The 17,023-nt window shown below is 42.1% G+C and overlaps 1 protein-coding gene across 3 annotated transcripts in view; it reads right to left on the reverse strand.

The window, feature by feature from the left end:
• FGF13 (fibroblast growth factor 13) overlaps window positions 1-17,023 on the reverse strand; it is a 210,306-nt gene that overhangs the window by 167,551 nt on the left and 25,732 nt on the right. The window contains exon 1 of one of the 3 annotated variants that reach the window (XM_048959498.1): window positions 3,288-3,398. The exons of the other annotated variants lie outside the window; for them this stretch is intronic. The gene's annotated coding sequence lies outside the window, so the exon portion shown is untranslated. Of the gene's footprint in view, window positions 1-3,287; window positions 3,399-17,023 lie in introns of those variants that run through there. 3 annotated transcript variants of the gene reach the window in all.

Genomic DNA, 17,023 nt, shown 5'->3' on the forward strand with positions numbered 1-17,023 from the left:
ACATGGTGCACACAGAGAAACAAACACAGGTCCACTCCTGCAGCCCAAGAGGTCCTAAGACCTAGAACACAAGATGCAAAGCATGTATCCTATCACCAGGTAGTGATGTTCGATCACTAGTAAGTCCCATGAGTAATAAGCAGTAATTCAGCAGAAGCCAACACAATGTCTGAGATAACCATTACTCATTGTTTTGCCTTTTTATGTTGTCATCATCATGAAAGCTTTGAGCTCAGTTTATCATTCAGATGTGCGAGCAGCCACGCTGGAAGGGACAAACAAGCATTTGAAACATAACACCAAACTTGTTTCAAATTGCAGCCTTCATCTTCCACCTTTCTTTCAACATTATTCTGAGTTTCAACTCGTTCCTACAGCTGCACCTCTGTCCCTTGTGGCATATGCTTTGAAGGACAAAAGATCAGCTCCCACCATAATGTTTGATCCTATTTACACTTTTCAGATTCTCTTCACCTGAGCAAGTTCCATCCCAAAGAACACCAGGCACAAGCCCTGCAGCCATCCACCTTGGAGGCACTGTGTTCCACAAGCATAACCAACCAATGCTACAGCACTCCTCTGCACTCCCAACCAATTGCAAAGGAAAAACAAAGTGCACTTCGCTGGAAGGCCACCAAAGATGTTGATTTATCACAATTAACTGCTGACTACATTAGTTGAGCTCTAGGATGTGTCTATTTAAACTGCCCACCAAGCTGCCTGAGGGCCCTGGAATTGGTACCTGCCTACATGAAGTCAAACAGAAAAGTAATACAGCCAAACACACAACATTAGTAATTCACCAACAACTTCCTGCGTCACAGAGACATTCATTCACTGTGTCTGAAAGACCCCGTTCCTAAGCTGGAGCTTGCAGGCAGTGATAAAAGTTTCCTGGGGTATAAAGGAAGAAAGAAGTTGCTTCGTCTTGGGGATATGTTCAAACACTCCCTGAGAATAGTACAGGAGCCAAGGAAGGCTGGAAGGAAGATGGAGAAGGAAGATGCTACAACATGGGCTGTGATTCTCCCCACAGTTTTCCCAGATACAAAACAGGCCAGCATGGATCCAAATTTAATCTTCCAGTAAAAAGGTATTCCTGAACTTCCCATGGCCACAAAGCTTGAGCGACCAGCAGAGAATTTACATTTGCCATATTTAAAGCTTTACCTGCCTCTGAGTGGAGCCTGCAGCTCCACAAGCTGCTCCCCTATGCCAGAGACAGAAACCGGCGGACTGGCTGCGAGCCACAGATCTGACATGGCTCCCCAGCTTTTACAGAGCTGCTGATGGACCTCCATATTGGCAAAATCCTACACCACCTTGGCAAAGGGTAAACACCCACCAGATTCTCTTCCTGGATAGGAAAGAGTAAGGAAACCAGTGGTATTTTCATAACCTGATAACCCCAAGCAGTTTTAGGGTTAAATCCCATCCAAATATATCCTGGAAATCACAAGAGCTTTTACATTTATTGAACTGCCTTTCACAGCCACATTGGGCACTGGACCAACTTCTTTTAATTACAGGTTCTACACTGCTTTAATCTGGAAAACATTCAGATCACAGGACATTGCAGCATGTTGATCCAGTTCTGTGCATTGGCAAGAACAGCACTCAAAATTCTATCAACATCAGATGTAACGAATGAAATAAAGACACAATGCATTCAATCCTTACACTTCCACAGAAACTCCATGATGAATTCACTGGAGATTAAAACAGCACGAGCAATTCCATTTGTCTTTTAATTAAACACCTGAAGTCATAACAGTTAAGAAGCACGTTAGTATCCCTCTGGGTGCTGGTAGCAGAGGCAGCCCAGGGTCCCTGCATCCAACCACCAATGTTGGATACTGTTACTGAAATACACAACCAATTTCTTGGGAAGCACAGGAGAAGAAGAAAAGCAGGAGTTAACATAGCAGACTGCTCTGAAGGCAGACATTTATTCCAGACTGCTTCTGCATACATAAAACAGGCACGCTAGAGAAGGCTTGTATTTGGTTAATATGCTAAAGAGTGGATGCTTCTATTATTCAAGATTTTGCAACACTAATCCTGCAAGCAAGGCTGGACTGGAGCTATTTATCATCTGGCACTCTATACTTTGTTTCCATAGAAGGAAATGAAAAAGGTCAGGAAGGTTCAGCCAATTTGTCTTTTAATACTCTTTATTGGCTCATTAATGATTTATTCTTCTTAACACTCTGCCCTAGATCCTAAATTCACAATAGCTCAATGTAGATGAAAGATTTCAAATCCCCATCCCTCTTCTGGTTCCCGAGCCTCCATAAAAGATACCCACCACTGCTCAGCACACTGCCCACTCAATCACATATACATACATAGCTTTGGAAAACTAAGTGGTGAATAAAGACAAAACGAGCAAAGAGCATGACACAACTCAGTCCTAAAGAGCCACAAACAGCCAAGGACCCACTCAGCAGTAAAAGCTACCCCTGTTCAGCACCAAGTCTACAACTTATTTACATCTTGTGCTGAACTACTGCAGCACTGCAGCACTCAACCGTTCTCAGATATTGGATTTTTTTTTTTTTGAAGGAATGCAGATTTATTTCTTCAGTATATCATTAAAAGAGGAAAATAGTACTGTTCCACAATCAGAAATCAAAGATAAGCCTTAGAAATGCCATCTAATGGTAATATTGTTCATTTTAATTTTTCTTCTGGGTTAATAAAAGCTACAGCCCTGATCGCAGTGGTATTTGCAAGTCCCACAGCAATTTAATAACAGTACATCCGTCAACACAATGTCCTATATGCTATAATATGCACAAGAATATTCTGTACAGATTCTTCAAGGATTTCAGACAATCTTTTCAGAGCCTTTCCTGAAGCTATAAGACAATCAGGTGAACAGGATGGGAACCACAGCCTTTTCCTACCCTGAGGACCAACAAGCATTCAGCAGCCAATTCAGTACCCATTTGCATCTCATTTCTGTTTACAGACAAAGAAGCAAACATTTACAATGTGGTTGGAACTCCCTGGAGCACAGAATCATAGAGGTTGGACCTCCAGAGATCAAGTCCAACCCCCGATGAGGAACAACGCTCAGTATTTTTATTACACACTGCTACTTGCTATTATAGTTCAAAGTAAAGGTGACTGCACTTCAGCAATCCTGGATGATAATAATAATATAAACCCGTCTTACTGCTACATTCTTTAAGTAGACCTACAAGAATCAAGCCACGAGATTAGCTGGGTGAACTAATAGCAGCATATCATTAAATAATCATATCGTATGGAACAGTGCTTACCATGGAGGGAGAAGTGGAGCAGTGGGTGTAAGCCTGTTTCAGCAATACCACCTGCTGACACACTTTTGTTGTATGGCACATTTTCCTTCACACAGCTGCAGAGCAACACTACACCGTTGATTCAGCAAATACAGGATTAGGAATCAGAAAGTAGAGAACTGGGATAAAGGCTGATTTATAACAGATGAATACATTAGCACATAACTAATTTACTCAAATTGGTTGATATGACAGCACTTTAAAACAGCTTTTAGCAGGGGATATTAATGAAGTTAATCTGCAATTAAAATCACAGGTGCATCAAGTTTTAAGTCTTGATAACGGGGCTGGAAGTCACCTGCCTGCTGGTTACCCCCTCCAGCATGCTCAGTGGCCAGCATGGAGACAACCCCACACCACAACTACAAAGAGAAACAGGATATCCTCAGAACCCCGGTGCTAACAAGGATGTCTGTTAGAAACTCAGGTGGGAAGTCAGGGCCTTCGCTGAAAAAAACAACCTGGATCATCCTCCCTGCAACAGCCTGCTAATCAGGATGCAGGCAGCCTGCATTGCCCTGCCAGTGCCATGGGAGTCTCAAGGAAGACTTTGGATTGACAGTCATAGCAACACAGAAAACTGTGTTTGAAATTAGATTTGCTAGGAGGCAGCGCAGATCTGTGCCTGCTGATAACCCCTGCTTTGCGATGATCCTGAGTGTTTTGCTATCAGCTCTGTATTCTGCACAAGGCTGCTAAAAAGACTTCACTAAACAAAAGGCAAACTTCATCAAAGGCCATTACTGTCATTACCTATAATTAGTCCATTTGAAACTTAGCTCTTAACAGATAAGGAATTCAGAGGGATGAAAGGATTCATTCTGCAGTAGGTTCTTTTCGCAACCACTACTACGAACAGCCTTAGATTTGGAGAAGTTCCCATATGGATGGGTGTACAGTCAATAGGTTTCCAGATGTTAGCCTTAGTAAAATCACCACGGTTGAAAGATAATCAAAATTAATGGAAATCCTTACCAGTGCTGTAGGCTCACAGTAAACTCCATCAAAAGCCATCTCCAGAAAGAGATCCTTCCTCAGTGGCAGTCAGCACATAAATGGGATCCAGGAGAGGTGGAACCAGGCTCCACCCCTTCCAATCACAGAGGTGAATTGCCTTCACCTGTGCTCCCCTGGCTGACTCATTGCTTGTTTCAGGTGGTCAATCAGAGGTTCAGGCCGTGGTCAACAGTTCCCATACAATGGGAAAGGAACAACATCAAATCCATAGTGTTTTACACATCTCAGTTACTGCCATCAACAACCTTTACATCTCCAATACATGCAGAATCTGAAGCATTTACTTCAAAGTACACAAGACAAAAATGTGGCTCTATCATTCATCTCAAGGGAAGACAATCTATATAAGCAACACAACATTCATCTCTAGCCACACATCTGTGTATCTGTAATTAAAACACTACTTTATCAATATGGCTAAAAACACACTTCTCCATGATGATGGAGAAGCTGTGACCTTATCCTACTAAGGATGAGCAGAGTCCCAGGTCACATTTTTCTTTCCATTCTCAGCTATACAAACAGGAACTTTCAAGGCTGCGCGTGGCAAACTAAAATAAAACCTCCTAGCATCCATAAATATTCCAAGTACTACGTTCTATTACTTTTCAAAGTGTAGCAGATAATCATTTCTTTAAGATCATGGATTATTAAAAGCAGATTTTCCCAAAACTGATTGTGTTCTGCTTGCATCTTATACTACTCCATTAGGCAACTGCTTCTTCTTTGAAAAAACTACATGCACACACACACACACATATACAGCTCTCCTTTTCACAATATATATATTTAACAAGGCCTTGACATAGAATCACAGAACCATTAAGGTTGGAAAATGCCTCTAAGATACCTAGTCCAACCACCAACCTATGCCCACCATGCCCATGGCCGTGTCCCTCAGCCACAACTATCCTTCTCTTGAACACTGAAGGAAAGGAGACTCCTCCACCTCCAAGGGCAGCCTGTGCCAGTGCATTCCACTCTTTCTGATAAGCACTTTTTCCCAGCTCCCAACCTGTACCTTTCCCAGGTTCAACTTAAGGCCATTACCTCTTGTCCTACATGCTCTCCTTGCTTCCTGTACCTTAATTCCCTCAACATCTTCATACCTAAAAGGGATGCCAGCATTTATTATATGTTGTTAAGGCCATATACCACTTCTGAAAGCCCTTTTGTAATTTTTTTGTTTTCTATATGACAGGATTTTGTCATTTTTTCCAGTATTGAAAGGATTTTCAAGAGCATCTACTACTTTAACTTTTATTAAGCATTCCAAGGGCATGAAAGTTCAGCTCTTCCCTGCAAGTTGCTTCCTCAGGCCCTTTTGCTGAGCAGTTTAGCCCTTGGAAAGCAAAGCCAGCTGCAGATCCCAGCTGCAGGAAAGCTTCAGCTTGCTCTGAAGTGGTTTAAGTGCCACAGCACTCCTGCCTGCTCCCAGTTATACACACAGAGGTCCCAAAGGCCCCACTTGAACAAAAAACTCTGTGCCCTATGCTATTTTAAGCAAATGCAGAGTACAGTTGAGTTCAAAGAACCTACTCGTGTGCTGAGCTGGACATATCCTTAAATATTTCCTGAACCAGTGGCAGCTCCTACCTCACCTCACCCAGCCCTTGGCTCCCCATCAGAAGGTGCTCAGAGCAACACAGGGACAATGATGACCACACAACTTCAAAAAATTAAAGAGAAACCTATCCTGGCTTTGTTTGGATCCATTATCCGCTTTCCTTATATTATTCTGAGGAGCTGAGAAGTCATCCGAGATAAATAACTGATAATAACCTGATACATTCATGTGACCTCCCCTCTGCAATTTGCATTGGCTTTGAGTTTCCAGATGAAGACATCTGACGAAATAGTGATGGGATTAATTTTAGCCTCCTCCTGAAGACATCTCACTGCTTCCAGAATAAGGCTGTAATACTTGACAGAGCAGAATATTCACTTGCCAACATCATCTGCCTCATGTTTCACAGGGCTGAAATAAAGTCCACAAAAAGGGTTCCAAACCAAGAAGTGCTGTGAACTTAGGGAGCAGAGAAATAATTAAAAATAGCATCATTCTTCCCACTCTGCAAAGCAGGATGTGCAGTCTGCACCTGCAGGGCAGCGCACAGCTGAACACAACAGCATCTCTTAAATGAGACATTCACTGAAGCTTGTCAAAAGATGCTGCACAGAGTTTTGGTGTGTTGATAGAAGACATTTCTCAAGGTTTCGCTTCCAAATGGCTGCAGTCACAGACTAACTGCAGGGAGGTGCACCTTCACGAGGGACAGAGGCATTTGTGCAGCCATAGCCTTGCATACTTCCACCCAAAGCACTACATGCTGCCCTTGCAGAGCAGCACAGCAGGCAATTAATTTTTAGCATCTACTCCACAGGAGAGTTAACACAGCTTCAGGATTGTATTATCTTGATTCTTCACAGAGATGTCTGACAAGAACAGCATCAGAGAAAGCAGACAAGCCTTTCTGCTTCTCCGGCACATAAAGGAGCCCAGTTCCACCCCCTCGTACACGGCAACCCCTGACCAGGCTTCACTTTGAGTTGCAGTCATGCAGCTTTGAAAAATGAGCTCATGCTTCAATAACTTTGTGTCCTTGTCAGCCAAGATACTATCAGGTGTGCTTGTAAAGAGATTTTTTTGGACTATTGTGAATGCCAAAAATATTCTTCAAAGTTAGCATGGTCATACTACTTTAACAACTTAATGAAAAACAGAGGGTAAGGAGTGACAAATACTGAGAGGCGAGGTTGCTGAGAACAGGTGTGATGGGGAAGAGGACACCTTTGAGGGCATCCAAATTGCTCTAGCAAGGAGGAGACTGAAAACTGAATTCTGGAACTGCCAAGAAGCTGAGACAAATGGGTTTGGTGCATCCAAAGCCCACACTCAAGGGAACAAGAGCAAGCTATGGGAGCAGAAGTGAAACTGCACATGCTTCACTCATACAGCAACCCAATCTTCTCCTGACTGCTAGAAGCCAAGCCATTAGGGAAACTCTTGCAACTTTTGCTCTCCGCCCCAGAAATAGCAATCAATTTATTTGTCTAATTCACACTCAGAAAATGGCAGTCTCTATTTCCACGTGCACATTGCCTTGGGGATTCTGTGTCAGAAGAGTGTAGTTTTATATATTTTGGGGGGATTTCAAAATGTTGGATTGCCTAGTAAAAGGTATTAACTTGCAGAATACATGGAAAGCCAAGACATATTTGCTGTGCACATCACAAAACATATTTACAAGCAAATAAATTCAAGGCTGCACATTTATCTGTCCAGAAAATCCCAGGAAAAATATACTAAGTGTTGCCTGAAAAAAATATCATGTTCTAATACTTGGATATTAATAAATGACAGTGATATATTTTGTGTGAATTTTGTGTATTCTGCATCATAAATGAATTAAAGGGGAAGTTAACGCACACTATAGCAATATTATAGCAGCAGGGGGGTGGAAGTAGATCACTTCTGAGGTCCTTTCCAATTCATCAAGCCATGTCTTGATTGTTACATGGACTTTTTCTTGCCATGGGTAAGAGCTTGGCTATCAGGACACGACTGCTGGCTTATAAGCAGACTTTGGGGTTGTTAACTTCTGTGCTCCAATGAGACTTTCCAACACAGGCTGCACTTCAGCACTTGAAAGAACGAAGCAGGATGAAGTCTGGGGCAAAAAGATAAAGGATTAAAAAAACATCCCAGCTAAACCTAGCAGATGGAAGTGCTGTCTGACCAACATCAATGCAAACAGAGGGAAAAGGAGCGGGAGGATTCCGCAGATAAAAATCAAGAGAGAAAGATGTCAGTGGGCTGGAGGCCCTGTCACAACCACACGTCTTGGAAAGCTGCAGAAAATGAATAATGAGGGACAAAGAAAACACGAGTTGGCCTCGTTGGCAGAAATGAATGAGACGGCTGAGAGCAAGGAGGAAGCCACCACAGTAAGGAGGTGAAAAAACGACCACAACTAAAGAGGACAGAAATCAGTGATTCAAGAACATGTCAGTGGGTAGCACTGCCCAAATATCAAATTTGTGCTGGCAAAGCCCCTGAGAACAGGGGTGTCCCTGAGACAGCCCTGCTCACAAGCTCAGCAGCTGATGCAGCCTGATGGCAGCTCTGAGCAGCCTCACAGGTGCCGTGGTGGCATTCACACCCCTCTGGATGCCAAAATGGTGACATTCAGTGTCACCTTTGCTCCAGCCATCCAGGATCCCCTCACTGGGTGCCCGGCTCCAGGGGGATGAGGGACAGCCACAACGGGGCTCGATGGGTACCGCTGCAGTCCCAGCCCTGCTCCCAGCAGCACTCGCCTTCCCACAGAGCCAGCGAAGCTGCACACAGTAAGGGACAGCCATGACATTTTAGGCCAGACCAAATAAAAGACCTTGCCTGCAACCCTAGACTTTCAGAGTCAATGACACTTGTCTGCAGAAGTGCCAGGATTTTATCCACGACATTCAGCCACGTCTGCAGAGAGAACAGCACCCAGCTCCTGCAGTCCCAAAAATCCAAATGCTCCTGACTAAAAGCAGCACATAACCTGCATCAAAGCCACTACATCCCACAGCTGTCCAACCGCTGCATGAAAGCATTTCCACCAGGGGAGGTTTGGGTTGGATATTAGGAAAAAAAATCTTCTCAGAAAGAGCGGTGAGGCAACTGGCACAGGGTGCCCAGGGACGGGGGATCACCTGGAGATGCTCAACATCCAACAAGGGGATGTGGCACTGAGGGACGTGGCTATGGGAACAAAGGGGTGGGCTGGGGTTGGACTGGATGATCTTAGAGGTCTTTTCCAACCTGAAAGATTCTATGATTCTGCATATGCTGCAGCAGATCAAGAAACACTGGGCAGAAATGTTTGTCTTCGCTTTTCTGTAGGACAGTTTGTCTGGAAAGCCTCAAGAAGAAAAAGAAGAGCAGGATTTACTGGAAACCACTAAGAATTTAAGTTGCAATATATTAAGAGATGAATACAGGCATGTTGATAGCAATTGTATGGCCTGTTTCAGTGCATTAACAGAATACAAATTCATGTAGCTAATAAAACACCAAGCTAATATTCCTTCTCAATTTTAAGCCTAGTATTCAGCAAAATATAAGTTATAGAGGTTAAAGAATGTATTTAAAAAAAAAGAAGAGGAAAATATGCTGCAGCTCTGGTACAAAAGAACTGCCAAGCTATTATTTCTCTAACCAATTAATCACATCAGGAGAGCACTACATGAGCTTTTAAAAGTTTTCAGCACTGAAGTCTGAGTATCAAATTCAATTAATTCTCCTGAGTTTCTGGTAGTAGAGTAGGAGGTATGATTTTGCACAGCGTGATATAATTCTGCCCTATTATTATTATATAAATTCTTCCTTTTTTTTGGGGGGTGAAGGGGGAAGAAGGGCAGACAAGTAAACTATCCGATTTCACGTCATTTGCTTCCTACTATTCCTTTCAAATTATTTCCCTCTCCTAAAACCTAAAAGGTTCAACTTGTTTTTCCTTAATATTATGCCCAGTGATACAACAGTTCTGGAAAAAATACATGTGTTTTCAAAGAGATAAAGCTACGTCATACAAAGCAGGAAATTCAATTAGAAAAAAATGTGCTCTGTCTTTTTAAATTATTTGCAGGAAAACATGGGCAGAATTCCACTACAGATAAATATCAGGGAAGTGCAATAGTAATAGGATATATAGACACATACAAGAAACATCAAGAAACATCTCAGTAACAGAATTAGACCAATTCAATTACACAGTAAGAATTTATTGCAAATGTCCAATTCACTCCAACTTCTACTTACTGGGTTGTTTGAAAGCCTCGTGCCATCAGCAATGCACAAGCCAAGAATTCACCACGAAAACTCAATGAATAACTTCAAATATGAATTTTTTTACCCCTACAAACACTTTGTTTTCTCAATGTGAGTGAAGAAAATTGACCTTATGAAAAAGGCAACTATCCGTTCAGTTTTTATGTGAAGATAAATCTTACAGGTCACTTCATTGGGTTTATGAACACGTGGTTGTGGATGTTAGATCCCTCATAACATCACTCTGAAACCATTTCTATCTATGGAGACCTGCACTCAGATGAGTTAAAATAAAACGTGTGCGTGTCTATTATCGGGTAATTAAATTAAGCCTAAGAAAATATCATCTGCTATCAAGCGTTCTATAATTAACATGTTTACGGATACAGTGTCATCAAAATTAACTATGCTCTAATATCAATACATGGGAATTTGGATCTTTTTATTAACTAAGTTATCGAACGTATTTGCCGAGCTCTTATCGAAAGGTCATTTCATTAGCAGTGAGCTCTGGCTGCAGAACACTTGAGACTGTGCTCAGCAGCCCCAGCTCCTTGCCAACAACCAGCTCCGTGCTGGGGAGGTGGGAAAAAAACTGCTTGGATAAATAGCTTTACAGTAGGAAAAGTTCTCCACATTCAGGACAAAGATAGGACCACCGTAGCATTGCACACAGCAGAATGGAGCACACACAGTGAAGTAAGGTGCTGAACTGCACCAGTTCACTGAACGTTACATTCCATGAGAAGCCCTTTGCAGTGTCAATAACTCTACATGCAAGTTGAGAAGTTATGTGACGCAGTGATATCTCATTTTCTGTTAGATTGACAAAAAGACAGCTTTGGAGCAGGTCTCTGGGTGATACTCTTAAATAGCTGTTCAACCTTAAACAAAAACTGAGACGCTCAGGAGATGCAGCAATGGAAACCAAGCTGGTTTGAATATTCCAAGGAAAAATAATAGTAACGATAATAATACTTATACTGAAGAGAAGGATGTATTGAACACATTAAATACAGAAAACTTGTATCCAAGCACGGTGTTTCCATTCAAACTTAGTCCAATCCCTCCTTCTCTGCAGAGGTAGATCAGTAAATCTTAAGGGAAGCACAAACTGACAAACACAACAACTCGCTCCATGTGGGATCAGATCCCAGGTGTCTTACACAAAAAGAGACAGTACAGACTTTAAAATGAGAACCACATTTGGCCAACACACAGAAGTCATGTGGAAGATGAAGGGAAAGAAGCAAGACAGAAAATTCATCTATTCAAAGCACGTTTGAAAGGTAAACAGGCAAAATACAAATAAAAATCCACGTTAAATACCACCGTACAGTCACTAGGGAAAAAGCTCTCTTGGCTTCTTTTGCTGCTTTCCCAGTCAAAGTTGATAGAAGAGCAAGACCCAGCTTCTCCTTGATGTTTTTCAGTAGCCTTACTGCAGACTCTGGACTTCCTAATCAAAATAAATTTTAATATCGTTTTCAATGACAAATAAGTGATTTCAAGTGCATTTCCTAGAGCAGGCCATACTTTCTCTGGTTTTCTATTTTTAAATGTGTGATAGCTGGCAGCTCTTTGGGGCTGCAGTATACATTATACTGCAAAATTACCATGTCAACAAATAACTTATCTTCATTTGTAAACAGTGCTTTTTTGTGAACTGGCAGATGTCAGCTACATTTCGCTTTTACTCATCGAGATGTTCATCTGGAAAAATATCAGTGAGATACAGCCCCTCTGTGCAGCAAGCAAAGACTTGAAGGAAAATGACCACAAAACACTCAGCAAAAAAAGTTCAGAGAGCACTTGAACAAGTCAGGGATCTCTATCTTCCAAGAGTGGCTGCCTGTATAAATTCTTTATAAATGGGACAGGTAATTTAAAACCTACTGGTAAGTAGGTGCCAAACTCTTAGAAGATGAGCCGTGAAACACATACAGTGTGTGTAGATATATGCTGCTATAATTGCACGTGTACTGAAGCTACAAATGAGTAACAGTGACTAGAGGAGAGGGAAAGGCCTCAAGTTGTACCAGAAGAGGTCTGGGTTGGATATTGGGAACAATTTAATCTAAGAGACAGTTGTGAGGCACTGGCACAGCTGCCCAGGGAGGTGGAGTCACCATTCCTGGAGGTGTTCAAGAACCGTGGAGATGTGGCACTGAGGAACATGGCGATAATTAGTGGTAGGTGAAGGTTGCACTAGATGATCTTTGATCATCTTCCAGCCTTGATGATCTGATGATTCTTACTGGGATAAGTCAAGCCACTTCTCCATGAGCCACTGTTTGAAGAGGTTATGTTTTACTCATATTCAGCTTTAACCCTTGGCACCCAAGGAAATCTGCAAAAAGGCCCTCAATCTTCCCAAGAAAAAGAAAGGCACCCTAGCAGTCATACGATGGAAACAAGACAAAAGGTGCCTATTAATTCTTCATCCTAGAAAAGATTTAATCTGGCTTTACTGATTTGCATCACCAGCAGCAAGGCAGAAGAGTGCAAGGAATCTGCTCACAGAACAGACAAGGGAAAAAAACCTTTTATAAAAACGTGCTGGGAACCCCCTGGGAAAAAGAGTGGGCACACAAGGGGGAGGACAAAACACATTGAGGTTCCCATCTCATAGCAAGAGGACAGGAGGTGGATGCCTGCTATAAACGGCAGGAAAGGGGGTGACAAGGCTGTATAGATGAAGGAAAAAGTATGGTTATGGCTAGCAGTGTCAGAGGGAACACAAGTAACTGAAATGGTATGACCTTTTTATTTTTAAGCACAAGCATTGCAGTGTAAGATTAATTAAGAGGATCCATTTTCATCACACTCAGGATCTCTTTACATAGCTGCATTATTTTGGCTATGTGCAACATGTATGTTCAGCACATGGAAAAAAGATCAACTACATACGAAAATGAACCACAGAAGGCTGTAAGAGTAAATGCAAACCAGGGAGGTAAGATACATAGCTTTGACAAGACTGAAATGCCCTCCATGGCAAAATCACAAAGGTGGCCATGGAGACCAGCCTAGAAAAGAAGCCAGTCTTGCACTAAAAAATAAAATCTTAATTCCTTTGTGGACTCAGCAGCAGGTTTGCAAGTGTAGTACTAAAATAATGCAGAAGAAAAGATTTCAAAGAGAGGCACAAGCTCGAGAAAAACATTATTTGATACAGAAACTCTACTAATGCTGGAAACCATAAAACAGAAGCTTCAGAAGTTTGTTTGTGTCACAGGAATACAGCTATTGCAAACAGCACAATGTAATATCCTTCTGGTAATATCCTTTTCTGAAGGCTGTCTTACAACAAACAGTCCAATCCAATATCCTTCTATTGAAGTGCCAAATAAAGCACTCACGCACCAAAGAGGACAAAGCCATTTCGTGTGCTGAACAATAAGTACACTCAATTTGCATTTAAAATTTTCAGATCTAACTATGATGAGAAGTCCTGAAGCAATTGAAATTCATGTATTTTGGTACTATTTTCTAAATGAACAGAAAAAAGGGCATGTGAAGGAAGGAAGCCACCTTCAACAAACAATTACTGAGCAGACTCTAACACAAGGATGACAGGAGCCAGCCAATGGCAGTACCATGCAGGATTCAATTGCACAGCAATCCAATCATACCTTGGAAGGGGAAAAAATACATTAGATATCCCAAGAAAAAATGGTAAATCGTCTTACAGGTAATAAACATGGACAGTAAATAAAACTGAATCTGCTCAACTTATAGTGGATTTCTCTACATCACAGTCAGCCCTTCACCCCCAGCACAGCTCTTTCACGCGTAAAGATAACCGAGAAGCGGCAGAATCTAGTTAATTGGGAATTCTACAACTAAAAATACTTTTTATCCAAATGCATTCAAAGAACTTGACGGGAAACCCCAAATCCTGCTTCAGCATTAGGACTCCGACACTGGAAACAAAGAGCTTCAGCAAGCAAGCAGTTTCTTTGTTAAAAGCCATGTGCTCACTCAGTTATATTTTTGACTCGTCACAACCTCTTTCTTTTTAAAAAACAAGATTTCTCAAAATTGCCAATAGCCGTTTCAAATCCTTCTTTGCTGAATAAGCCTCCCAGTTTCTATATTCAGAGCACAACTGATGCAGAAGTCTCTTAACACCCACTAAACTTGAATAATTTATACTCTTGCCGTCTTGTATGGCAAGATACAAAGTGACTTAATCATGAGGTATTCATAGCATTCTCTTCCACAGAAGTATGAAACTCGGTGAAAAATATCATTTGGATACAAGTCCTCAGGCAGTGCGTTCCACAGACGGCGCTGACTTGAGTTCTCATGAAATATTCAGAGCCACAGACCAACGTAACGCTTTGGGTTTTATACGACTTTTTACCTGGGCAGCTGGACAATTAATCCGCTTATGAAGTGTGCTTAATAATGAAGCTGAGAAAACAGGACGGGTTGGTTAATATTAAATGTGCGTCTGCGTTGTGCCTACGGTGTACCGGGAACGTTTTTAACCACGATTCAAAGTTGGTTGATGGTTTATTGCCTTTCATGGCTCCGGTGTGTAGCAAAACATAAAGGTACACCTACGTCACGGCCACACTTCACTGCCACTTTCTGTAAAGACGTCACGATGGCAGCACTCGTTTTTATTTAAGCTCCTTCTGCCTCAGCTTTACCCTGCTTACGTTTTTGACAAAATAAAGCAAGCACATCTATCCGTCCTTGATGCCCCAAGACACACGCCGTAATGCAGACACAGGAGTAATCCCGTCTCTGGGCGCTCTGCTCAATTTTGGGTTTGAACAGACTTTTCCAAGGGACAAGTAGATGCCGGTACTCAAAACACCGCTGATTTGCTGTGGAGGTGGGATGACAAGTTGTCTTTGAAAAAAACTCCCCGCAGAGATGTTTTGCTCCTGTTAAAGGTTTATGAAAATGAAAGGAGATTAAAAACATATATGTGATTGCTGGTTACATAAGTAGCTTTTGGAAGCCTGCTGAGTTTAATGATATCTCAGTGGAACAAAATGAAGCAATATACTTATCATAGTTAACAAAAAATTATGTTGAAATATTTTCTTGTGAGTTGCTTTTTTCCCCCTCTCCAAGTTGAGAGGTTTCGCGTGCTTTATAACACTTAACCAGCCGATTTTAAAAGGATATTGATACCAAAGCATCATAAGAACCTCATCTCCAAATAAAACACAGCGAAAGCTTAACAACCACAGCCCAACAAACACATTTGAGACAGAGCAGTTCAGTGGAGAAGACACTGGAGGAAAAGCCAGAGGACATGGAACATCCAGCCTTATGACCTGTGTCAGGGCAGAGGCTCACCCTGCTCCATCCCACAGCAGCAGCAAGTGCCAGGGCAATGATAGAGGACTGAGGGTGCATGAACCCATCCTCACACAGCACCCAGCAATCAGCAGCTAATCATCTTCCTTGGCAGCTGTGTATCTTCACATTTAATATTTAGCAGCCATTGATGGATCTGCTGCAGCCCACTAAGTGCTGTGCTACAGCTCACTTCTGTCTTCTTCCCTCTCCCTGCTCTTCCTTTCATCTGTTTGAACTTACCTTTAAGGCAAGGACTATATTCTACACTGTTGCATTCATTTAATACCTAGTTCAGGGCAACCTTGATCTCAGCTAAGGAATCTAAAAGCTGTGGTCACTGTGGCAGTATTAAGTACAAAGAGAATAAGGGATGCATGCACAGCCATGAGGCAGTACTTTCCTGGCAACTGGCAAATACCCAGGGTTTGCCACCAACATCAATGGTCTGCCCAAACAGGGAATGTAAACTTCCCCCCAACACCTCCACCAAAAAAAAAAACCAACACAAAAAACAAAAAAACACCAAAGAAACCCACATGCAAAGTTATTTATATTTCAGTTCTCAGCTCACATCCCAGCTTTGTGGTTTCCCAACACATGTTTTCATATTTCCCTTTTGCTGTGACATCTGGCAGCACACCCTCAGTACTCCCTTGGAGGAGATGCGACTGTCGGCATTCAGTTCAGAATGTGGATTACAATCATGTGCTGATTAGGTCTTCACTCTGAGCTGTCTCATCAGTTACCCTGAAACTATTCCCACAAAAGGAAGTCAGAGCAACAGAATTTGGCTCCCAACACATACATACTTGCCATGAGTAAAATCATTCACTTGACAATATCTCATTGAAAGTAAAGTCATCTAGGCTTTTATAAGTGAAAAAGCTTTCAAGAAATCATCACTAATTGGCTGAATTCAGTTATGCTGCCCACTGTTGTGGAATAAAGCGAATCTCAGACTTACTCTTAGCACCTGCTGCATTGTAAAACACCATTTCCAACAAAAAGCTGCTCTGCTCAGCCAAAAGGCCTTTCTCCTTTCACAAAGCCAGTAGATACGAGCTACTAGCCTACTCCGAGAGATTCCTACTCCAGGAATGCTACAGCTTCTACACCAAAAGGCTACCCATATCCTGCAACATGGCACCTCCACGTGTGGAGAACAAGGTGGTCCAAAGGGAAAGGACAAGCTCAGCTTCTATGGAGGGTAAAAGGAGCACAGTGTTAATGCTGGAGACCCTCCAGAATTATTAACCAGCACTTCTGTGAGATCCAGTTGTGCCAGCAATGGATTTAGTAAGTAGGAATGGATGTAGTAGCATATGGAATAATTATAGCTATCACATCAACAGAAATTCTCTCCCCAGATATTTCTACTGCACAATTTCTACACCTTAGGATGCAGCAAAGATGGCGCAGGACATTCTTGCAGTTCTTTTTACCAATTTTCCCTGCATGATTTTTCACAGTTCAGTGGAAAACTACAGTCAATCTGAATACGAGTGAGGGCTGTTACACAAACGTGACCTTGAAGGCG

Source organism: Lagopus muta, chromosome 13 (assembly GCF_023343835.1).
Source record: "Lagopus muta isolate bLagMut1 chromosome 13, bLagMut1 primary, whole genome shotgun sequence".
In the NCBI taxonomy this organism is placed as follows: Eukaryota; Metazoa; Chordata; class Aves; order Galliformes; family Phasianidae; genus Lagopus; species Lagopus muta.